Source organism: Ranitomeya variabilis, chromosome 1 (assembly GCF_051348905.1).
Source record: "Ranitomeya variabilis isolate aRanVar5 chromosome 1, aRanVar5.hap1, whole genome shotgun sequence".
Taxonomy (NCBI): domain Eukaryota; kingdom Metazoa; phylum Chordata; class Amphibia; order Anura; family Dendrobatidae; genus Ranitomeya; species Ranitomeya variabilis.
Genome location: NC_135232.1, coordinates 538,090,194 through 538,113,826, shown reverse-complemented (window position 1 = coordinate 538,113,826; position 23,633 = coordinate 538,090,194).

Sequence of the window (23,633 nt, the reverse complement as noted above, 5' to 3'; positions counted from 1 at the left end):
GATACGACAGCGCTCCCCTGGGGGGATAGAGGGAATATCATTGGTAGTGGTTCTCCTGGAGGAGGGGCCTCCCACATGCGGTAATGTACCGGGCAGTTCATCAGGATTGGCCTGCTGACCCCCATCTGGGGGAGGTACCTTTGGGGCCGGCTATTTAATGATTCAGCTGCGGCTTCCTTTTGCTTCGCTTCCATTTTCACAATGGAGTCTCAGGAGCAGGATCCGTTGCCTTCAGAGCAACAGTGTCAACCCCTGGAGAAGCCCCATGCAGCGAACACCCAGCGACGTTCTAGTGGCAGTAGTCGTCCTGGAGGTAGAGCTGATCATTCTTCTAAAGCCGGAAAGTCCTCAAGCCGTATGGATGTTGCTTCGGTGGAGAGGGTCCCCCCGCAATCTTCGGTACCACTCAGACACTATAGGGGTAAGTGATCCTCTTGAAAGTTCACTTAGTGATTGTGTCTCCCCTTATTTCCCTTTCTTACATCAGGGAAAAAAGCAGTCCTCTAAGTCCAAGCACAAGGAATGTGCAGAATGTGGTATTCCTCTCCCTGACGAATACGTTAAAAAACTATGTGGTCCATGTATCCAGCGCCTAATAACGGAGGAGACACCCGATTTCACTACTAGTCTAAGACAAATTGTTAGGCAAGAGATTAGAAGTTCTTCAAGATCTCAATCTCATAGTAGGGGGTCTAAAATAATAGACCCTGGATCCCCAAGTTCACGTGAGGACAGTGACTTAGGAGATCTAAAGTCAGAAGCTTCTCACACATCGGTATCCTCCTCGGACACTGAGTACGGACATTCTTGTTTTTCTTTTGACCGGATAGACCGCCTTGTAAAAGCGGTAAATAACACAATTGGAATTGAGCAGACCACGCCAGAAAAATCCATGCAAGAGGTCATGTTCAAAGGTCTGGACCGTAAATCCCGCAGATGCTTCCCGGTGGTAGAGAAAGTTAGCGCCTTGATTTCCAGAGAATGGAAAAAGCCGGAAAGGGAAGGTTCTCTTCCTCCATCCTTTAAACGGAAGTATCCATTCGAAGAGTCCGCATCGGCAATGTGGGATAAAGCCCCGAAGCTCGATGCAGCGGTAGCCAAGGCTTCCAAGAAATCCTCTCTACCGTTTGAGGATCTGGGAACTTTAAAAGACCCACTGGACAGGAGGGCAGATGTGTTTCTCAAGGGAGCCTGGGAAACTTCAGCAGGGTCTCTTAGACCATCAATTGCTGCCACCTGCACTGCACGCTCCATGATGGTGTGGTTGGATAGCCTGGAGGATCAGCTAAAAAACAAAACCCCGAGAGGCGAAATGTTATCCTCCCTCTCTATGATTCAGGGCGCTGCGGCGTATCTGGCTGATGCTTCAGCGGACTCAGTCAAGCTGGCAGCCAGGTCGGCTGCTCTTTCTAATTCAGCCCGTAGAGCAATCTGGCTGAAATGTTGGCAAGGGACAAGCAGGCCAGATCTAAGTTATGCAACATTCCGTGCGAAGGGGCGCACTTATTCGGTCCAGTGTTAGACGAATTATTAGAAAAAGCGGGGGACAGTAAGAAACGTTTTCCCTACCTTGGTAGACCCACTTACAGACGTGGCACTAATAGGAGGTGGTTTGACCGAACAAGATCAAATAGAGATAAACCCAGATATGACGCCAATAAAAAGAAAGGTAGAGGCTATATGTTTAATTCCTTTCGAGACAACAGGAAGCCACAATGACTGGTGGACCGGGTAGGAGGCAGGCTTCTGGCCTTCTATCCGGAGTGGCGCAATATCTCCAATAGCCCGTGGGTCCTAAATATTGTTGAAGTTGGGCTAAAATTTGACTTTCAGATCATGCCTAAGGACATATTTCTTATAACACCGATACGTTCTTCTCCCGCAGAACAACTGGCGTTAGAGACCGAGGTCCAGGATCTCCAACAGAAAGGCGTTTTGGTGGAGGTTCCTGAAGTACAAAGGGGTAAAGGATTCTATTCTCCCCTCTTTTTGATTAAAAAACCGGATAATACCTTTCGCACAATCATAAACCTTAAGGGCCTAAATAGTTTTTTGTGCATCCCGTCATTTAAAATGGAGTCGGTCAAAACCGCAATAAAGTTGTTGTTTGACAAGTGTTTTATGGTCGTCTTAGATCTTAAAGACGCATATTACCATGTCCCCATACATGTAGACCACCAGCGTTATTTAAGAGTTGCAGTCCTTTTAGGGGAATCAGTCAAACACTTGCAGTACAGAGCACTTCCCTTTGGTGTTGCAGTGGCCCCGCGGGTGTTCACGAAGATAATGGTAGAGGTTATGGCACATCTCCATGAGCAAGATATTCTCATAGTTCCATATCTGGATGACCTATTAATAATAGGAAATTCTGAATCACACTGCACGTCCCAACTACACAAAGTAATTGCAGCCTTGCAAGGTTGGGGTGGATAATTAATTTTAAAAAATCACGGTTGCAGCCTCTACAGGTTCAAGAATTCCTGGGTCTCATATTGGACTCAAGGTTACAGGAATGCCGTTTACCTGTCGTTAAGTTAGAAAAAATCCAACGACAGATACTTAGAGTGATTGATAATCCGTTAATAACATTGAGGGGAGCAATGTCACTGTTAGGCTTACTCACGTCTTGTATCCCGGCAGTACTTTGGGCCCAGTACCACACTAGAGTCCTACAGTGGGAGGTTTTGCACAACACTCGTCTGTTGGGGGGTCGCTTGGATAGTTCTTTTTCCTTGTCCAATTCCACTATTCAGTCCTTACGTTGGTGGTTACACACTCCAAACCTACGTAATGGGGTTCCCTGGATAAACCACATATCGTGAGTAATAACTACAGATGCTAGTCCCACGGGATGGGGGGCGCATATGGGCGAATTGTGGGTCCAGGGGGTCTGGTCACACTCTGAACAGGATATGTCATCTAACCTTAAAGAATTATTAGCCGTAGAGCGAGCTCTGAGCCATTTCCTTATATCCTTACAGGGCCATCACGTCAGGCTATTCTCAGACAATCAGGTAACGGTAGCTTACATTAACCACCAAGGGGAAACCCGGTCGAGATCTTTAATGGAGGTATCGGGTCGTATCTTACAGATAGCCGAAAATCATCTACGGTCACTCACTTCACTGCATATAAAAGGGAGACACAACGTCGTAGCCGACTTTCTAAGTCGCAGGAAGCTCGGGCAAGGAGATTGGGTGCTCAATCAGATCATCTTCGATCAGATCACCCATCATTGGGGGTGCCCACAGATAGACCTCTTCGCCAACAAAGAAAACAAAAAATGTCGTCGGTTTTGTTCCCTAAATCCCAGAGACAATCCGGAGGCGGTGGATGCCCTCTTAATTCCTTGGCACTTCAAAATAGCCTACGCCTTTCCCCCGTTGAACTTGATTCCGATTGTTCTGAGAAAAATTCGGGAGGACAAAGCTCATGTAATTCTGATAGCGCCGTTCTGGCCCAAGAGGCCGTGGTTTCCTTGGCTGAGGAAAATGTCCATTTCTCAACCGTGGATTCTCCCAGAGCTCCCAGACCTCCTTTCACAGGGTCCAATTCTCCATCCACGAGTGGCCAATTTACACCTGACGGCGTGGGATTTGAAAGGTCATTACTAAAGAAAAAGGGATTCTCAGACGGGCTCATTAACACTCTATTAAAGAGCAGAAAAAATTCCACGACAAACATTTATGTTAGAATCTGGAGAAAATTCATGTCGGTTTCAGGATCAGTGATGGGTCAGAAAGCTAATATTCCTAAAATCTTGGAGTTCCTACAAAAAGGTCTAGAGATGGGGCTAACCACAAGCACCCTTAGGGTCCAGGTGTCAGCCTTAGGTGCATTGTATAATTGTGCGTTAGCTAAAAATTATTGGATTGCTCGTTTTATTAAAGCAGCAGCTAGATCAAGACCCATCGTTAAGAAAAGACTAGCCCCATGGGACTTAAACCTGGTCCTCTCAGTGTTAACAGAACCCCCCTTTGAGCATTTAGAATCTGCATCTATAAAGGTCCTGTCCTTAAAAACAGCTCTTTTGATTGCTCTTACGTCGGCTAGGAGAGTTAGTGATTTACAGGCCCTCTCTAGACTGACTCCATATATGCAGATTAGAGAAGATAGAGTAGTATTAAGAACTGATCCCCTCTATCTTCCGAAAGTAGCGTCTAAGTTCCACAGACTCCAGGAGATAAATCTCCCCACTTTTTGTCCTAATCCTAAAAACCCAAAGGAACTCAAACTCCATACATTGGATGTCAAAAGATGCCTTCTTAAATATATTTCTTTAACAGATCCCTGGAAAAAAGATAATTCCTTGTTTATATCCTATCAGGGAGTCAAGAAAGGGTTTAGAGTTTACAAAAACACCTTAGGTAGATGGATTAGGGAGGCAATTTCTCTGGCTTATTCAGCAGGTGGCCTAGAAGTCCCGGAAGGCGTAAGGGCTCATTCCACTCGGGCCATGGCAACTTCCTGGGCGGAGAGATCGGAGGTGTCAATTGAGGACATATGTAAGGCGGCCACATGGTCATCTCCATCTACTTTCTTTAATCATTATAGATTAGATCTTGGTGGCTCCAGCGATCTCACATTTGGTAGAAGGGTGCTGGTAGCAGTAGTCCCTCCCTAATACTCTTTCTCTGTAATTCTCTCGTTAGTGCTGTCATGACGACTGAATAAATACTCAAGCTACTTACCAGGTAGCGGTGTTTTTCAGGAGTCCATGACAGCACTCCTATATTCCCTCCCTTTTCTACTGGTATGGCTTTCACCACAATAAGTATATTTTTATATATATATAAATTTTCTAAAAATTTTAGTCACAAGGTGAATTGTGTTAGATATTTATGTGTTACTAATCAATGGAGGTCCTCTCATGCTCTGTAATCCAACTGATGCGGGAGAGAGGTGCCGCCCTTTTATCTCTGTAGGTTTCCTGTCCCTGAAGGGCGGATCCCCTCTCTCGTTAGTGCTGTCATGGACTCCTGAAAAACACCGCTACCTGGTAAGTAGCTTGAGTATTTTTAATACTTGGTTGAAAACCCTTTGTTGGCAATGACTGCCTGAAGTCTTGAACTCATGGACATCACCAGACTCTGTGTTTCCTCCTTTTTGATGCTCTGCCAGGCCTTCACTGCGGTGGTTTTCAGTTGCTGTTTGTTTGTGGGCCTTTCTGTCTGAAGTTTAGTCTTTAACAAGTGAAATGCATGCTCAATTGGGTTGAGATCAGGTGACTGACTTGACCATTCAGGAATATTCCACTTCTTTGCTTTAATAAACTCCTGGGTTTCTTTGGCTTTATGTTTTGGGTCATTGTCCATCTGTAGTATGAAACGACGACCAATCAGTTTGGCTGCATTTGGCTGGATCTGAGCACACAGTATGGCTCTGAATACCTCAGAATTCATTCGGCTGCTTTTGTCCTGTGTCACATCATCAATAAACACTAGTGACCCAGTGCCACTGGCAGCCATGCATGCCCAAGCCATCACACTGCCTCCGCCGTGTTTTACAGATGATGTGATATGCTTTGGATCATGAGCTGTACCACGCCTTCGCCATACTTTTCTCTTTCCATCATTCTGGTAGAGGTTGATCTTGGTTTCATCTGTCCAAAAAATGTTCTTCCAGAACTGTGCTGGCTTTTTTAGATGTTTTTTAGCAAATTCCAGTCTAGCCTTTTTATTCTTGATGCTTATGAGTGGCTTGCACCGTGCAGTGAACCCTCTGTATTTACTTTCATGCAGTCTTCTCTTTATGGTAGATTTGGATATTGATACGCCTACCTCCTGGAGAGTGTTGTTCACTTGGTTGGCTGTTGTGAAGGGGTTTCTCTTCACCATGGAGATTATTCTGCGATCATCCACCACTGTTGTCTTCCGTGGGCGCCCAGGTCTTTTTGCATTGATGAGTTCACCAGTGCTTTCTTTCTTTCTCAGGATGTACCAAACTGTATATTTTGCCACTCCTAATATTGTAGCAATTTCTCGGATGGGTTTTTTCTGTTTTCGCAGCTTAAGGATGGCTTGTTTCACCTGCATGGAGAGCTCCTTTGACCGCATGTTTACTTCACAGCAAAACCTTCCAAATGCAAGCACCACACTTCAAATCAACTCCAGACCTTTTATCTGCTTAATTGAGAATGACATAACGAAGGGATTACCCACACCTGTCCATGAAATAGCCTTGGAGTCAATTGTCCAATTACTTTTGGTCCCTTTAAAAACAGGGTGGCACATGTTAAGGAGCTGAAACTCCTAAACCCTTCATCCAATTTTAATGTGGATACCCTCAAATGAAAGCTGAAAGTCTGAACTTCAACTGCATCTGAATTGTTTTGTTTAAAATTCATTGTGGTAATGTCTATAACCAAAATAAGAAAAATGTTGTCTCTGTCCAAATATATATGGACTTAACTGTAGATGCAATATCACTCCTAAGGGTCTATGCTTTATACCTTTCCAGTTCTCTATAGAGCACACTGATGGAGGTCCTTGGTTGACCGAAACGTTTGAATCGTGTAAATACTGTATGTATAAATAAACACTTTTTGCATCAGACCCCTACGAGTGTGCCAAGTATATCCTATACTACATTTCAAGGTCTGGGCACCTACTTCTTTGGCACCTCCACCTTCGGGCTGTGCTCTTCATCTACTTTACCGCACCTATGGCCATGTGAGGGCTTATTTTTTGTGGGACAAGCTGCACTTTTGAACGACATCATTGGTTTTAGCATGTGATGTACTAGAAAATGGGAAAAAAAATCCAAGTGCGGTGAAATTGCAAAAAAAGTGCAATACCACACTTGTTTTTTGTTTGCTTTCTTGCTATTTTCATTAAATGCTAAAACTGACCTGCCATTATGATTCTCCAGTTCATTACAAGCTCAGAGACACCAAACATGTCTAGGTTATTTTTTATCTAAGTGGTGAAAAAAAATTCCGCCAATTTCCGATACCCGTAGCGTCTCCAATTTTCGTGATCTGGGGGTCGGATGAGGGCTTAGTTTTTGCGCGCCGAGCTGACGTTTTTAATGATACCATATTGTTGCAGATATGTTCTTTTGATCACCTGTTATTGCATTTTAATGCAATGTCGCAGCGACCAAAAAAAGGTAATTCTGGCATTTCAATTTTTTTTTCTCACTACACCGTTTAGCGATCAGGTTAATCCTTTTATTTATTGCTAGATCGGGCGATTATGAACGCGGCGATACCAAATAGGTGTATATTTGATTTTTTTATTGTTTCATTTTGAATGGGGCGAAAGGGGGCGATTTAAACTTTTATATTTTTTCATATTTTTAAACTTTTTTTTTTTTTTTTTTTTTTTACTTTTGCCATGCTTCAATAACCTTCATGGGAGGCTAGAAGCTGGCACAACTCGATCGCCTCTGCTACATAGGAGCAAAGCTCAGATTGCTCCTATGTAGTAGAATTGTTGCATTGCTATGAGCGCTGACCACAGGGTGGCGCTCATAGCAATGTGGCATCAACCATAGAAGTCTCAAGGAGTCAGAGATGCGCTCATTTCTGGCCGGATGCACTGTCAGCATTTAACTAGTTAATAGCGGCAGGTGAATCGCGATTCCACCCACCGCTATTGCGGGCATTTGTCAGCTGTTCAAAACAGCCGATATGTCTCGGCTTTGATGCGGGCTCACCGCCGGAGCCCACATCAAATCAGGAGATCTGACCTCGGACGTACTATCCCGTCCGAGGTCAGAAAGGGGTTAAGTGTATATTTTTGAGCCCCAAAAAAACATATGGCCAAAGGGTCTGAACTATGATGGAATCTCATATGGCGCGAGACCGGCTTATCATTACCATTTCTAATAGAACCAACATGTTGTAATACACGTCTTCTAAATTTCTGGCTAGTCTTGCCCACATATATGAGAGGACAAGGGCAACTTACAACATAAACAATCCTGGAGGTTGTGCATTTTATTACATTTCTTAAAATATACATCTTTTCAGGTTGTTTCGGACTTTTAAATTGTTTAGACGTTAAGATAAAATTACACGACTTAAAATGGCCACATTTAAAGCATCCTGTTGTCTTAGGCTACTTTCACACTTGCGTTTTTTGCCATTCGTCGCAATCCGTCGTTTTGGTAAAAAAACGGATCCTGCAAATGTGCCCGCAGGATCAGTTTTTTGCCAAAGACTTATTTACGACGGATTGCGACGGATGGCCACACGTCGCATCCGTCGTGCAATGGATGCATCGTGCTTTGTTGGACCGTCGTGACGAAAAAAACGTTCAAGGGAACGTTTTTTCGTCCATCGGATCCGCCATTTCCGACTGCGCATGCGCGGCCGGAACTCCGCCCCCTCCTCCCCGGTCTTCACAATGGGCAGCGGATGCGTCGGAAAACTGCATCCGCTGCCCACGCTGTGCACTATTTTGCACAACGTCCGTCGGTACGTTGGGCCAACGCATTGTGACGGCCCCGTACCAACGGTAATGTGAAAGAGGCCTTATTTGTAAGCCAATCACTGCCAGATTCACCCATTGGTGGGAAGTGACTTGGTACCAGCATATTCTTTAAATTGGGCTCTCACCAAAATGTGAAATTGGGTATGCATTGCCCGATGAAAAGCCTTGTTAAGAAATTTAATGGGGTAACCCCTATGCCTAAACCATTTATATAAAACTGAACATTCCTCCAAAAAATCTTCATCCCTCGAGAAATCTCTTCTTGCTCTCAGGTATTGTTGGAATACCTCTTTTCAGAGGTAGTGGGTGAAAGCTACCCCAATGGAGGAGACTATATGTTGAGGTTTCCTTTCTGTAGGTCTTTCTTTGGATATTACAGTTTTAATCAATCCAGATCTTAAGGTCTAGCAAATTGAGAGAACTAGCATTAATCTCATGGGTAAATCTGAGGCCCAAATCATTCTCATTTAGGATGTGGACAAAAATCAAGAAAAAGATTTAGACCCTTCACTAAAATAAAAATATCAATATAACGTACCAACGAAATATGTGACTAGTGTAACATAAATCCTCATAAAACACAAATGTATCCTCCCCCCAACCAAGAAATAAATTGGCATAGCTAGCAAGATAGCAAACCGTCCCCATGGCAGTACCGCTGAGTTGATTGACGATGTTTGTGTGCAAACAAGTGGTAGAATGATTTTGTCCACATATATGCTAGCTCTCTCAGTTAGACATTCAATTAACCTCCTTTTTATGCACTTTCAGCGACACGTAGAAAGTCACAATTGTGGGATGATTACTGTACATATATTTATACTCATCCTCGCTAATAAAGTTTCCACTTTTTCCCTCCTCTAGGACAGCTTTTAACTCACATAGAAAACAGTCAGATCTGTTTCATTTTCTCATGTTTATGAATTAACCCTTTCATGACCTTGGGATTTTCCGTTTTCCCGTGTTCGTTTTTCACTCCCCTCCTTCCCAGAGCCATAACTTTTTTTAATTTTCCGTCAATTTGGCCATGTGAGGGCTTATATTTTGCGGGACGAGTTGTACTTTTGAACGACATCATTGGTTTTACCATGTCGTGTACTAGAAAACGGGAAAAAAATTCCAAGTGCAGTGAAATTGCAAAAAAAAGTGCAGTCCCACACTTGTTTTTTGTTTGGCTTTTTTGCTAGGTTCACTAAATGCTAAAACTGACCTGTCATTATGATTCTCCAGGTCAGTGCGAGTACATAGACACCTAACATGACTAGGTTATTTTTCACCTAAGTGGTGAAAAAAAATTCCAAACTTTGCAGAAAAAAAAAAAATGCGCCATTTTCCGATACTCGTAGCGTCTCCATTTTTCGGGATCTGGGGTCAGGTGAGGGCTTATTTTTTGCGTGCCGAGCTGGCGTTTTTAATGATAGCATTTTGGTGCAGATACGTTCTTTTGATCGCCCGTTATTGCATTTTAATGCAATGTCGCGGCGACCAAAACAACTTAATTCTGGCGTTTCGAATTTTTTTCTCGTTATGCCGTTTAGCTATCAGGTTAATGCTTTTTTTTAATTGATAGATCGGGCGATTCTAAATGCGGTGATACCAAATATGTGTAGGTTTGATTTTTTTTATTGATTTATTTTGATTGGGGCGAAAGGGGGGTGATTTAAACTTATATTTTTTTTTATTTTTTTCACATTTTTTTTAACTTTTTTTTTTAACTTTTGCCATGCTTCAATAGCCGCCATGGGAGGCTAGAAACAGGCACAGCACGATCGCCTCTGCTACATAGCAGCGATCATCAGATCGCTGCTATGCAGCAGAAATGCAGGTGTGCTGTGAGGGCCGACCACAGGGTGGCACTCACAGCTACCGGCGATCAGTAACCATAGAGGTCTCAAGGACTCTGCAGAAGCATCGCCGACCCCCGATCATGTGACGGGGGTCGGCGATGACGTCATTTCCGGCCGCCCGGCCGGATGCGGTAGTTAAATGCCGCTGTTTGCGTTTGACAGCGGCATTTAACTAGTTAATAGCGGCGGGTGAATCGCGATTTCACCCGCCGCTATTGCGGGCACATGTCAGCTGTTCAAAACAGCTGACATGTCCCGGCTTTGATGCGGGCTCACCGCGGAGCCCTGCATCAAAGCAGGGGAGCTGACCTCGGACGTACTATCCCGTCCGAGGTCAGTAAGGGGTTAAGGAGAATATGCATCATCATATTTACCCAGTTTCTGACATCTAACGTAATAATCCGTCCCTGTGCCCTGATGTCAAGGGTGTGTCAGATGCAACATACTCTCACTCTACATCTGGCTGCAGAAGGTCTCTGCGTTTGGCATTACAGATGCCTCTTATTATGCCTCCTTAATCCTTCTGAATCTTGGACCCAGCGGCAACCTCCCTCTGGCTCTAGTTGATACACCTGGACCTAGGGGTTTATATATCCCTAGTCTGCTGCAGAGTTTCATCGGTGATATTCACATTTTTCCCATGTGAAGGCTTGGAGCTATATCAGTCGGCTAACTTCCTCTCTGGAGCTGTTTGTGGACGTTTGCTGTTATCTCTCTGAGTCTGCTCAAGATAATTACATTCCCCTTGTCTGTCTACCTTTTTGTCTTTAGTTTACAGTGGGGACTGACCAGTGCTCATCTCTCCCCCTCCCTATCCAGGGCCTAACTCTAGGTCGGTTTTGTGGCTGGCCGGGAAACTAAGGATGGTACCCGCCGAATGTTGAATCTCATCAGGGTGGCGGAACTGTCGGGCCTTCCCAGTGCCTTTCTGTCCTTGGATGCTGAGAAGGCTTTTGATAGGGTACATTGGTGATATTTGGGGAGTGTTCTTCGGAAGTTCGGTTTGGAGGGCCCCATCCTATCAGCGATCTCGGCCGTATATTCCACTCCATCTGCCAGAGTTCTCGCCTCTGGAGTAGTATCTGCCCCCTTTCTGATCACCAATGGGACGTGGCAGGGATGTCCATTATCCCCCATTATATTTGCATTATGCATGGAGCCATTGGCGGAGAAAATCCGTTTTAACTCGGATATTTCAGGCCTGATGGTGGGCCCGGCTGCTCATAAGATTGGTCTATACACGGATGACGTTATCATAACTTGTGTGGGTCTGGAGCGGTCGTTCTCAGCAGTCATGGCTGAACTAGAGGATTTTGCGTCAGTATCCTATTACAAACTGAACGCATCCAAATCTTTGGTATTCCCTGTCGCGGTCCCTTTGGACGTCAGAACTGAATTAGAGAATAAGTTTCCCTTTTGTTGGACTGATCAGGGTATCCCTTTCCTTGGTATAAAGCTTACATTTTCTCAACATATTATAGAGGTGAATTATTCTGCTCTATTCAGAGTGATTAAGTCTGAGTTAGACACCTTGCATATGTTTATAACATCCTGGGTGGCCAGAATCAACATTTTCAAAATGAAAATTCTCCCCAAGATATTATATTATTTTAGATGTCTCTCTTTGAGGGTTCCAAGCAAAATTCTAACAAACTTTCAACACTTAACAAATAGATACATATGGGCCCACAAAACTCCTAGAGTGGCTAAATCCCTTATGTACTACCCTTATGATTTGGGGGGAATGGGATTACCAAATTTGATGGCGTACTATAAGGCCTCGGTGGTGACAGGGTTGCGGGACTGGTGGCAGCTTGATAAGGATCATAGATGGATGCAAATTGAAAATTTCTATGCAACTAGAGGCTCCACCCGATTCATGCTGGAGGTTGAAGCTTTGGGGCCGCGGACAGGTAGTCTCCCTCTACCGACCATGTCTACTGCACTGCATTTTTGGAGACAGATGGTCCCGTCTCTTATTAAAATTCCGTTAACTGAAGTGTCACTGAAGGCGCTAGAATTACATATTCCATATATAGATTTACAGCCATGGGTACTGGCTGGTGTAAAATCACTTCATCAGCTGCTTGATGACACAATGATTAAACCGTTTGATCGCCTAGTTGCGAAACACCCTGATATTTGGCATAGATTTTATCAGTTTTTACAATTAAGACATCTTATGCACACAACTCAACTGACGCCCTTTTTTAATACCAACCTAGTTCGTACAGTAAATGGTCTTTTCTTGGTGCCTCGGCCTAGTACTCGCAATGTATCTATTTTGTATAGAGCCCTGAATGATCCTGACCCAGAGGTTAAGTTGCAATTCATGAGCCAGTGGGAGGATGACTTGCAGGTCACCCTAGCGCCTGATGGGTGGCGGGAAGCGGTGTTAGAGGTTCGGAGAGTATCCTCATGTGTAAACCATCTGGAACAATTAAAAAAAGTCCACTTACGCTGGTACTATTACCCAGCTAAAGTTGCCCATTTTGGCCCTCAATGCTCCCCATTGTGCTGGAGAGGCTGCGGTATGTTGGGGACGCTTAGCCATATGTGGTGGTCGTGTCCGAAATTACTAAATCTTTGGGTTAGTTTAGAGGACGTGATAGCGGAGGTGACTGGGATTCGGGTGGCCCTGCGACCTAGTATGGTTTTATTGCATATTTGTTTGGATGAGATCCCACATGGGCTGAGAGGTGTGTTCTCACATTTGTTTATAGCCGCTAGACTGGCAGTGGCTTCCAAATGGAGAGTGACTAGCGCACCGACCATTCAATCTGTGATTGATAGGATGAACCTTCATTGCCAATACGAACGAGCACTGGTGTTATCTGCGTCATCAAAAACAAAAAAGTCTCAGATCCGGAAGCCGTGGCTTGATAGCCGGTTTTCCTTTATCCCATCGTGAAGACGCTTGTCCTACTGTGATCCGGGATCTGATACTCCCGGCCTGTGAAAAATCTTGCTCTGTGCCTAGCTGTCTAGTTTATATGTTGCTTCGACTTTCAGGAACTTGTATTTTAGTAGGTTAGTTTATGTTTAGACCTTTGATCTAAATAATCTACAGTTGTATACCTATGTGTACCCTTTGATCTAAATAATCTACAGTTGTATACCTATGCCGCCGGGTGTCAGCTGATTATTACAGCTGACATCCGGCACTATGTGCCAGGAGCGGTCCGTGACCCGCTCCTGGCACATTAACCCCCGGAACACTGCGATCAAACATGATCGCAGCGTTCCAGCGGCACAGGGAAGCATCACACAGGGAGGGGACTCCCTGCATGCTTCCCTGAGACCCTCGGAGCAACGCGATGTGATCGCAATGCTCCAAGGGTCTCCTACCTCCTCCTCCCTGCAGGCCCCGGATCCAAAATGGCCGCGGGGGGCCTTCCGGGTCCTGCAGGAAGGTGGCTTGCAAGCCTGCCTGTCAGATCGCTGATCTGACACAGTGCTGTGCAAAGTGTCACTATAACATGATGTCCCCCCTGGGGCAATGTTATAAAGTTAAAAAAAAATGTTTTTACATATGTTAAAAAAAAAATTTCCTAAATAAAGAAAAATATATATATATATTGTTCCAATAAACACATTTCTTTATCTAAATAGAAAATAACCCAGTAAAAGTACACATATTTAGTATTACCGCATCCGTAACGACCCGACCTATAAAACTGTCCCACTAGTTAAACCCTTCAGTGAACTCCGTAAAAAAAACGAGGCAAAAAACAACGCTTTATCATACCACCGAACAAAAAGTGGAATAACACGCGATCAAAAAGACGGATATAAATAACCATGGTACCGCTGAAAACGTCATCTTGTCCCGCAAAAAACGAGCCACCATACAGCATCATCAGCGAAAAAATTAAAAAATGTTATAATCCTCAGAATAAAGCGATGCAAAAACAATTTTTTATATAAAATAGTTTTTATCGTATAAAAGCGCCAAAACATAAAAAAATGATATAAATGAGGTATTGCTGTAATCATACTGACCCAAAAAATAAAACCGCTTTATCAATTTTATCAAACGTGGAATGGTATAAACGCCTCCCCCAAAATAAATTCATGAATAGCTGATTTTTGGTCATTCTGCCTCACAAAAATCAGAATAAAAAGCGATCCAAAAACGTCATGTGCCTGAAAATGGTACCAATAAAAACATCAATTCGTCTCGCAAAAAACAAGACCTCACATGACTCTGTGGACCAAAATATGGAAAAATTATAGCTCTCAGAATGTGGAGACGCAAAAACTATTTTTTGCAATAAAAAAGCATCTTTTAGTGTGTGACAGCTGCCAATCATAAAAATCCACAAAAAAAAGCCCGCTGTAAATAGTAAATTAAACCCTCCTTCATCACCCCCTTAGTTAGGGAAAAAAATTAAATTTAAAAAATACATTTATTTCCATTGTCCCATTAGGGTTAGGGTTTGGGCTAAAGTTAGGGTTAGGGCTACCAGTTAGGGTTAGGGTTGGGGCTAAATTTAGGGTTAGGGTTGGGGCTACAGTTAGGGATGGGGCTACAGTTAGGGTTGGGGCTACAGTTAGATTTGGGGCTACAGTTAGATTTGGGGCTACAGTTAGGGTTGGGGCTACAGTTAGGGTTGGGGCTACAGTTGGGGTTGGGGCTAAAGTTAGGGTTGGGGCTAAAGTTAAGGTTGGGTTAGGGTTCGGATTACATTTACGGTTGGGATTAGGTTAGGGGTGTGGTTAGGGCTGGAATTAGGATGCCGTCACACTAGCAGTATTTGGTCAGTATTTTACATCAGTATTTGTAAGCCAAAACCAGGAGTGGAACAATCAGAGGAAAAGTATAATAGAAACATATGCACCGTTTCTGCATTTATCACCCACTCCTGGTTTTGGCTTACAAATACTGATGTAAAATACTGACCAAATACTGCTAGTGTGACAGCAGCCTTAGGGTTAGGGGTGTGTTGGAGTTAGGGGTGTGGTTCGGGTTGGAATTAGGGATAGGGATGTGTTGGGGTTAGGGGTGTGTTGAGGTTAGGGGTGTGGTTGGGATTAGGAGTGTGGTTGGGATTAGGAGTGTGGTTGGGATTAGGAGTGTGGTTGGGATTAGGAGTGTGGTTGGGATTAAGGGTGTGGTTGGGATTAGGGGTGTGGTTGGGATTAGGGGTAGGGGCATGTTCTGGTTAGGGGTGTGGTTAGGGTTATGGTAAGAATTAGGGTTATGGTTAGGGGAGTGTTTGGGTTAGGGTTTAAGTTAGAATTGGGGGTTTCCACTGTTTAGGCCGATCTCAATTCCAGCCAATTCTGCGTTGAAAAAGTAAAACAGTGCTCCTTCCCTTCCGAGCTCTCCCGTGTGCCCAAAAATGGGTTTACCCCAACATATGGGGTATCAGTGTACTGAGGACAAATTGGACAACAACTTTTGTTGTCCAAATTCTCTTGTTACCCTTGGGAAAATACATAACTGGGGGCTAAAAAATAATTTTTGTGGAATTTTTTATTTTATTTTCACGGCGTTATAAACTGTAAAGAAACACTTGGGGGTTCAAAGCTCTCACAACACATCTAGATAAGTTCCTTAGGGGGTCTACTTTTCAAAAAGGTGTCACTTGTGGGGGGTTTCAATGTTTAGGCACATCAGGGGCTCTCAAAAGTGACATGGTGTCCCCATCTCAATTCCAGTCAATTTTGTTTTGAAAAGTAAAACAGTGCTCCTTCCCTTCCAAGCTCTGCCATGAGCCCAAACAGTGGTTTACCCCCATATATGGGGTATCAGTGTACTCAGGACAAATTGCACAACATCTTTTGGGGTCAAATTTCTTCTGTTACCCTTGGTAAAACAAAACAAATTGGAGCTGAAGTAAATTTTTTGTGAAAAAAAGTTAAATGTTAATTTTTGGTTTTAAACATTCCAAAAATTCCTGTGAAACACCTGAAGGGTTAATAAACTTCTTGAATGTGGTTTTGAGCACCTTGAGGGGTGCAGATTTTAGAATGGTGTCACACTCTGGTATTTTCTATCATATAGACCAGAGGTGTCAAACTGCATTCCTCGAGGGCCGCCAACAGGTCATGTTTTCAGGATTTCCTTGTATTGCACAGGTGATAATTTAATCACCTGCACAGAATGGTTCCAGCACCTTGTGGAATGCTAAGGAAATCCTGAAAACATGACCTGTTGGCGGCCCTCGAGGAATTCAGTTTGACACCTCTGATATAGACCCCTCAAAGTGACTTCAAATGTGGTGTGGTCCCTAAAAAAAAATGATATTGTAAAAAGGAGAAATTGCTGGTCAACTTTTAAAGGGAACCTGTCACCCCCAAAATCGAGGGTGAGCTAAGCCCACCAGCATCAGGGGCTTATCTACAGCATTCTGGAATGCTGTAGAAAAGCCCCCGATGTATCCTAAAAGATGAGAAAAACAGGTTATATTATACTCACCCAGGGGCGTACCCGCTGCTGGTCCGGTCCAATGGGTGTCGCGGTCCGGCACCTCCCATCTTCATCAGATGATGTCCTCTTCTGGTCTTCACGCTGCGGCTCCGGCACAGGCGTACTTTATCTGCCCTGTTGAGGGCAGAACAAAGTAATGCATTGCGCAGGCGCCGGGCCTTTCTGACCTTTCCTGGCGCCTGCGCACTGCAGTACTTTGCTCTGCCCTCAACAGGGCAGACAAAGCACGCCTGCGCCGGAGCGTGAAGACCAGAAGAGGACGTCATCTGATGAAGATGGGAGGCCCCGGACCGGACCGCGACACCCATCGGATCGGACCGCCCGCCTAGGTGAGTATAATCTAACCTGTTTCTCTCATCTTTTAGGTTACATTGGGGCTTATCTACAGCATTACAGAATGCTGTAGATAAGCCCCTGATGAAGGTGGGCTTAGCTCACTGTCGATTTTGGGGGTGACAAGTTCCATTTAACCCTTATAGCTCCCTAACAAAAAAAAATTTTGGTTCCAAAATTGTGCTGATGTAAAGTAGGCATGTGGGAAATGTTACTTATTAAGTATTTTGTGTGACATATCTCTATGATTTAAGGGCATAAAAATTCAAAGTTGGAAAATTGCGAAATTTTCAAAATCTTCGCCAAATTTCTGTCTTTTTTTTCACAAATAAATGCATGTAATATCAAAGAAATTTTATCATGAAGTACAATATGTCACAAGAAAACCTTGTCAGAATCATCAGGATTCGTTGAAGCGTTCCAGAGTTATAACCTCATAAAGGGACAGTGGTCAGAATTATAAAAATTGGCCCAGTCATTAACGTGCAAACCAAACTTGGGGGTTAAGGGGTTAATACTGTGATTGGTGCTTACACAGGGGTTTCCATGTAAATCTCTGGAGTACGTGATTCAGATGAAACTTCTGGTGGAAGCTTCGCTTTAATGAGGCAGGTGGAGGCACTGTGGCTGCCATCTGAACTGTGATACGGCGATGTCCATATTTTTAGGATTGCTTTAAAGTGCCATCAGCCACAGTTCTGAGAAGAATGACACTGCTGAACAAAGGCCAGATGGAGTCAAGAGTAACTCTGCTGCCTCATTATAGTGAATAGATCCCTCAGGGGTGTCATCTGAATCACCTCACTAAGAGATTTAGATGGAAACCCCAAAGTAAGTGCTCAGCGAAGAGCGCCAGATAAATGTGTCTTAAATCTTAAACGCTATGTAAAATGTTCCCAATAAAAGCTTCAACTCAATCCACAAAAAAAGCAATCCTCCACTCAGGTCTTTCATCTGGTAATGGAAATATAGGGGGCTTTCATGTTACTGGCAGTACAAAGGCTCTGGAAAGCGAAATGGCTCCTCATCCGCCAAAAGAAATTCAGGAAATTCTCCCCTCCCAAATCCAAATGCCTCCTCCCTTCTGAGCCCCACAATATACCTAAACAACATAAAGCGTCCACATGTTTGGCATTTCTGAAGTGATGAGAGCCTGCCTAACTTACAGGTGCATGCCTCCAGAACTATGGGATGAGCATAACGTACTGGGCACAACAGCATAATATTCCTACAATGTCAGCTTGCAATTTTTACTCGGCAACAATCATTGCTGCTTGTTTCTGGAAAATACCCATGGAGTGAAAATCGTCACTACATCTGTAGATAAATTCCCCAAGGGGTATAGTTTCCAAAATGGGGTCACTTGAGGGATTATTCTGCCCTTCTAGCAATTAGGGGCAGAGTATATGGAGTCTGCAAACTGTTCTAGGAACATCTGCACTCCAGGAGTCAAATAGCGCTCCGTTCCTCCCGAGTCTCTCCGTATGGCTAAGGAGTACTGTACAGCCACATATGTGGTATTGCCACGTTAAGTAGAAATTGTGGGACAAATTTTGGTGCCATTTTTACCCACTTATTTGAAAATGTAAAATCTACGGCTAAAAAATTTTGGTGGTAAAAATGTACCTGTAGTTATTTTCTCTTTACTGCCCAATGGTATAAAATTCTGTGATACACCGTGGTGTCAATATGATCACTGCACCCCTAGATGAATTCATTGAGAGGTGTCATTTGTAAAATGTGGTCACTTATGGGGGATTCTGCTGTTCTGGCAGCTCATAGGCTCTCCCAGTGGGTCATGGCACCTGCAAACCATAACAGTAAAATTTGCAACTCCTTGCCTTCTGAGCTTTGCACTGTGCCTGAAAAATATTTCCCGATTAAATGTAAGGTATTGGCGCACTCAGGAAAAAATGGACCTCAGTTTGTTGTTAAAAAAAAAAAAAATCCTATTAGATCTTAGAAAAATTAAAAACTTGGGGTTAAAACAACATTTTAGTGGTAAATACGTAATTTATTCTTTCTTCACTGCTCAATGGTATAAAATTCTGTGGGGCACATGTGTCAATATGATCACTGCACCGCTAGATGAATTCATTCTTTTTCTGTTCTGGCACCTCAGGGGCTCTGCCAATGTGAAATGGCACCCTCAAACCATTCCAGTAAAATCTGAACTCCAATATGGCGCCTCTTCCCTTCTGAGCTTTGCACTATGGCAGGCACGGTACTAAGGAACGTGCCTCTGACTGCGGAGCCCATACGGGAAAGTTAGAAGGAAACTTTTTAGTGCCCAATTCAGCCCTCCCAGTGCTCCCCAGGTGATGCAGAAATTTGGGACGCCCAGCTGACCAATGGGAAGGAGGAAGGGGCATCCGGCCACACCCACAAGGGTTAAATTCAGGTGCCCGGGTCAGTGCCTTCCTTTTTCTCTCTGGCTGACCCCTGGAAGCTGGTCGGATCTCCCCCTGCAGCTATGTCCGAAGCCACGATTGATGCCCTGCGGCAGAGAGCAGCACATGAAGGTGAGCAATGGTTAAAAGCCCTTATGTCTGGCCTAGGTGCTCACCTCCCTGTGCCCTCTCTCACGACTCCATTAGCCTCCCCTCAGGCCCCCTCACCAACATCCCCCAGGGTTCCGTCCTCTCCTGCCCCTCCTGACCTCTCCTCAGGCCGCGTCGGTCTCTCTCGGTCCCCTCTTCTAGGCCGTCCCCCCTTCCCGTGAAAATCACTACTGACAACCGCCGCGCTTGCGGGCGGGCTGTCCTTCCCTGGCCCGCCCATGGCCCCTTCCGCAACCACCGGTGTCCACACTCCCGATGGTGTGGTGGTGGGGGCGGGTAGACGCTCTATGCCCCTGGGGCATCATGATGTTTGCGGGGGGTGGTGCTTTCCAGTCGCCGTGCCCACGCTGCTGCTCTGTCCACCGCTCCGGTGTCCTGAGGCTCGTATGTACCGGGCTCCACTCTCCGCAGCTCCCGCCCACATGGCCCAGGAAAGACCTGCCCACTTCTGGCCCGCAGGCCCGAGCTTCCGCCCAAACCGCAGGGCGAACCAGGGTAGCCCTGCCAACTTCCGCACTTGGTGTCGCATTGCCCAGGCCACAAGTCCCAAGCCCCTGCAGCATGCGCCCGTAGCTCCAGGCAGGTCCTGCTCACCTGCACGCTACACCACAGCAGATCAGCCAGCCACAACCTGGCCTATAATGTCCCTCCTGCAGGCACAGCTGCGATGCCTGCATGGGAGGGCTGCGAGGTCAGGTCTCAGATCCCACAATGCGGTCGCAGAGCGTGCTGACTGGTCCGACATGACTGACCAGCGCACTCTGCAGCCAATACAGTATGCAACAAGCACGCACATTGTCGTACGTAACAAGAACACGCCAATCAAACGGCACACCACCAATACCCCCAAACACTGACAAATTGATAACGATTTTCCATCAACCCCTACCCCTTCAAGCATATCCCATGCGGCAACTCTCGCCGATATAACGCCATCTCTTTCATCACATCCCACACCTCCAGTAACGGCCTTGAAACAAGCATCCCCAACACATTCTCTAACCACACAGTTGCAGGCATATATGCCGCAGACCCTCCCCATCCTCCTCCGAAGATTCCCTCCATCATCTTTGCTGTCCTTCTAATTTTTGCTATTTTCCCTACCAACGCAGATGGAGCTCACATAGGTGCTGCCACAGATTTTGTTTCTCTAGATGGCACTCCCCATCCACATCCGGATGGTCTGACGCATCTGAGAGCCACGATAGGCGGTACCGTGCGAACGACAGGAGACGGCGGTCACCCTCTTTATCCATCGCCGTCATAAGGAGGGTACCATCTACACCCCCCAGGGCCTCCAGACAGACCATCGAGCCTACGAGTGCCAGAGTTCCACCCTCTGTGGTAATCGCTCGGCCTCGGGCACACAAGCCTCTGATGTCACGTGCTCCATCCTTGGCTACTGGCCAGGGAGACCCATATCCTTCTCTCCCTGGGTTTCCGGCCAACACCAAAGCACCGCTATAACGGGAACCGGAGGGGTCACTCACAATCAGGCACACGTCTGTCTCCAACAATCACGTGCAACGTCATTGGCTACCGGCCAGGGAGCCCCACCTGCATCTCCCAGGGCTTCCGGCCAGCATCAAGTCACCGCTTCGGCATTAGCTGGAGTCCCTCCACCCCCGGGAGACACTCGGCCTGGGTCTGACAGTGGTGGGTGTTTTAAACTCAGCGAGCACCACACCATATACAACATAGGAGAAAGCGAATTAGCATCTTATATCAGGATGCTAGTTCACCATTTGACTCACCCAGCCGGGTCAACTGACATTAGGACAACACCTCAATCAGCTAGCCTTCATAAAGACGCATTTTTCTGTGGAATTAGCCCGCTAGGTGCACACGTAGACCTAGACACAAAACAGAAAATATGGGATAATTACGTGGACATATGGTCGCTATCATCAGCAGACCAACAGACAGTAGATAATGAAAGGAGCGCAAACAATGGGCAACTGGCTTCAGGCCTTCGAAGTCCTAGGCTGCATTATGGGCCAAAACGATCCAGAACACTGTTCTGAACTATTTATCTATCAGGACCTAATATATAGTTCATACAAGTCCGACGGCGGTTCTGCATGGAGACGGTACGATGAAGAGCTCCACAGGCGGCTGCTATGCAACGCGATCCAAGCTGGGGTGTAAAAGCGACAGACGTATGGCTACGACTAATGTTATCCTAAAAACAGCCCCCCTTTTTTGCTAACGGCCACTAATTACCCAACAGCCGCAGACCAAAATTCAGTGGTCCAACGGAGACCAGGGGCCTGTTTGTTGTTTAACGAGGGATAATGCCGCTTCCACGCATCCTGTAAATATAGGCACAACTGCTCAGCCGTGGAGGTGGACACCCAGCAGCAAGGTGCACCCAACAAGCAAACAAAGCGCCTACACGGCATAACCCCGGTCAACGTAACCACGATGGCCCCCTGGCTAAGCTTTTACCCCAATAAAGAAGCGGCACAGCAGCTATACTGCTTTAAATTCGACTTTTTTATCCCGTTCAAATTTAGTCAGACACCAACTTTGGCGAATAATCTAAAATTCCATGAGATTTTACATAAAAAAAAAAGGTAGAATAGGCAGGATGGTAGGCCCATTTAAATCTTTGCCATTCAGGAATTTCACCGTTAGGCATCGTTCCTAAAAAAAAAAAAAAAGAACAGGGAAATTATTGGCTGATACATCACCTCTTATACCCTAAAGGCGATTTGGTTAACGACACAATACTCCCAGAAGAAGCATCCGTAACTTACACTTCATTTGACAGGGCAGATGAACTCGTGTGCACAGCTGAGCCTGGGGCATTACTGGCAAAATCAGACAGAGTCAGCATTCCGCCTGTTACCCGTTTACCCCGAATGCTTCCACCTGATGGGTTGCAAGGTAGACCAGCTCTTTTACTTTGACGTGATTACCGATGGGCTGCTCCATCTCCTGTCACTATTTTGAGCTTTTTAGTACTTTCCTGGACTGGGGAGTACGTTACGAAATGGATAGCAATTCGACGGTTCATTACCTCAACGATTTTTTGTTCGTCGTACCGAAAGACCCTAAACTCTGCTCCTTCCTTCTCCAAAAAGTTATTTTTTTAACCCCTTACTGACCTCGGATGGGATAGTACGTCCGAGGTCAGCTCCCCTGCTTTGATGCAGGGCTCCGCGGTGAGCCCGCATCAAAGCCGGGACATGTCAGCTGTTTTGAACAGCTGACATGTGCCCGCAATAGGCGTGGGCAGAATCGCGATCTGCCCACGCCTATTAACTAGTTAAATGCCGCTGTCAAACGCAGACAGCGGCATTTAACTACCGCATCCGGCCGGGCGGCCGGATATGAGCGCATCGCCGACCCCGGTCACATGATCGGGGGTCAGCGATGCTTCAGAATAGTAACCATAGAGGTCCTTGAGACCTCTATGGTTACTGATCCTCGGCAGCTGTGAGCGCCACCCTGTGGTCGGCGCTCACAGCACACCTGATTTTCTACTACATAGCAGCGAACAGCAGATCGCTGCTATGTAGCAGAGCCGATCGTGCTGTGCCTGCTTCTAGCCTCCCATGGAGGCTATTGAAGCATGGCAAAAGTAAAAAAAAAAAAGTTAAAAAAAATGTGAAAAAAACAAAAAAAAAATAAAAGTTTAAATCACCCCCCTTTCGCCCCAATCAAAATAAATCAATACAAAAAAAATCAAACCTACACATATTTAGTATCGCCACGTTCAGAATTGCCCGATCTATCAATAAAAAAAAAGCATTAACCTAATCGCTTAACGGCGTACTGAGAAAAAAATTCGAAACGCCAGAATTACATTTTTTTGGTCGCCGTGACATTGCATTAAAATGCAATAACGGGCGATCAAAAGAACGTATCTGCACCGGATTGGAATCATTAAAAACGCCAGCTCAGCATGCAAAAAATAAGCCCTCAACCGACCCCAGATCATGAAAAATGGAGACGCTACGCGTATCGGAAAATGGCGCAATTTTTTTTTTTTTTTTAGCAAAGTTTGGATTTT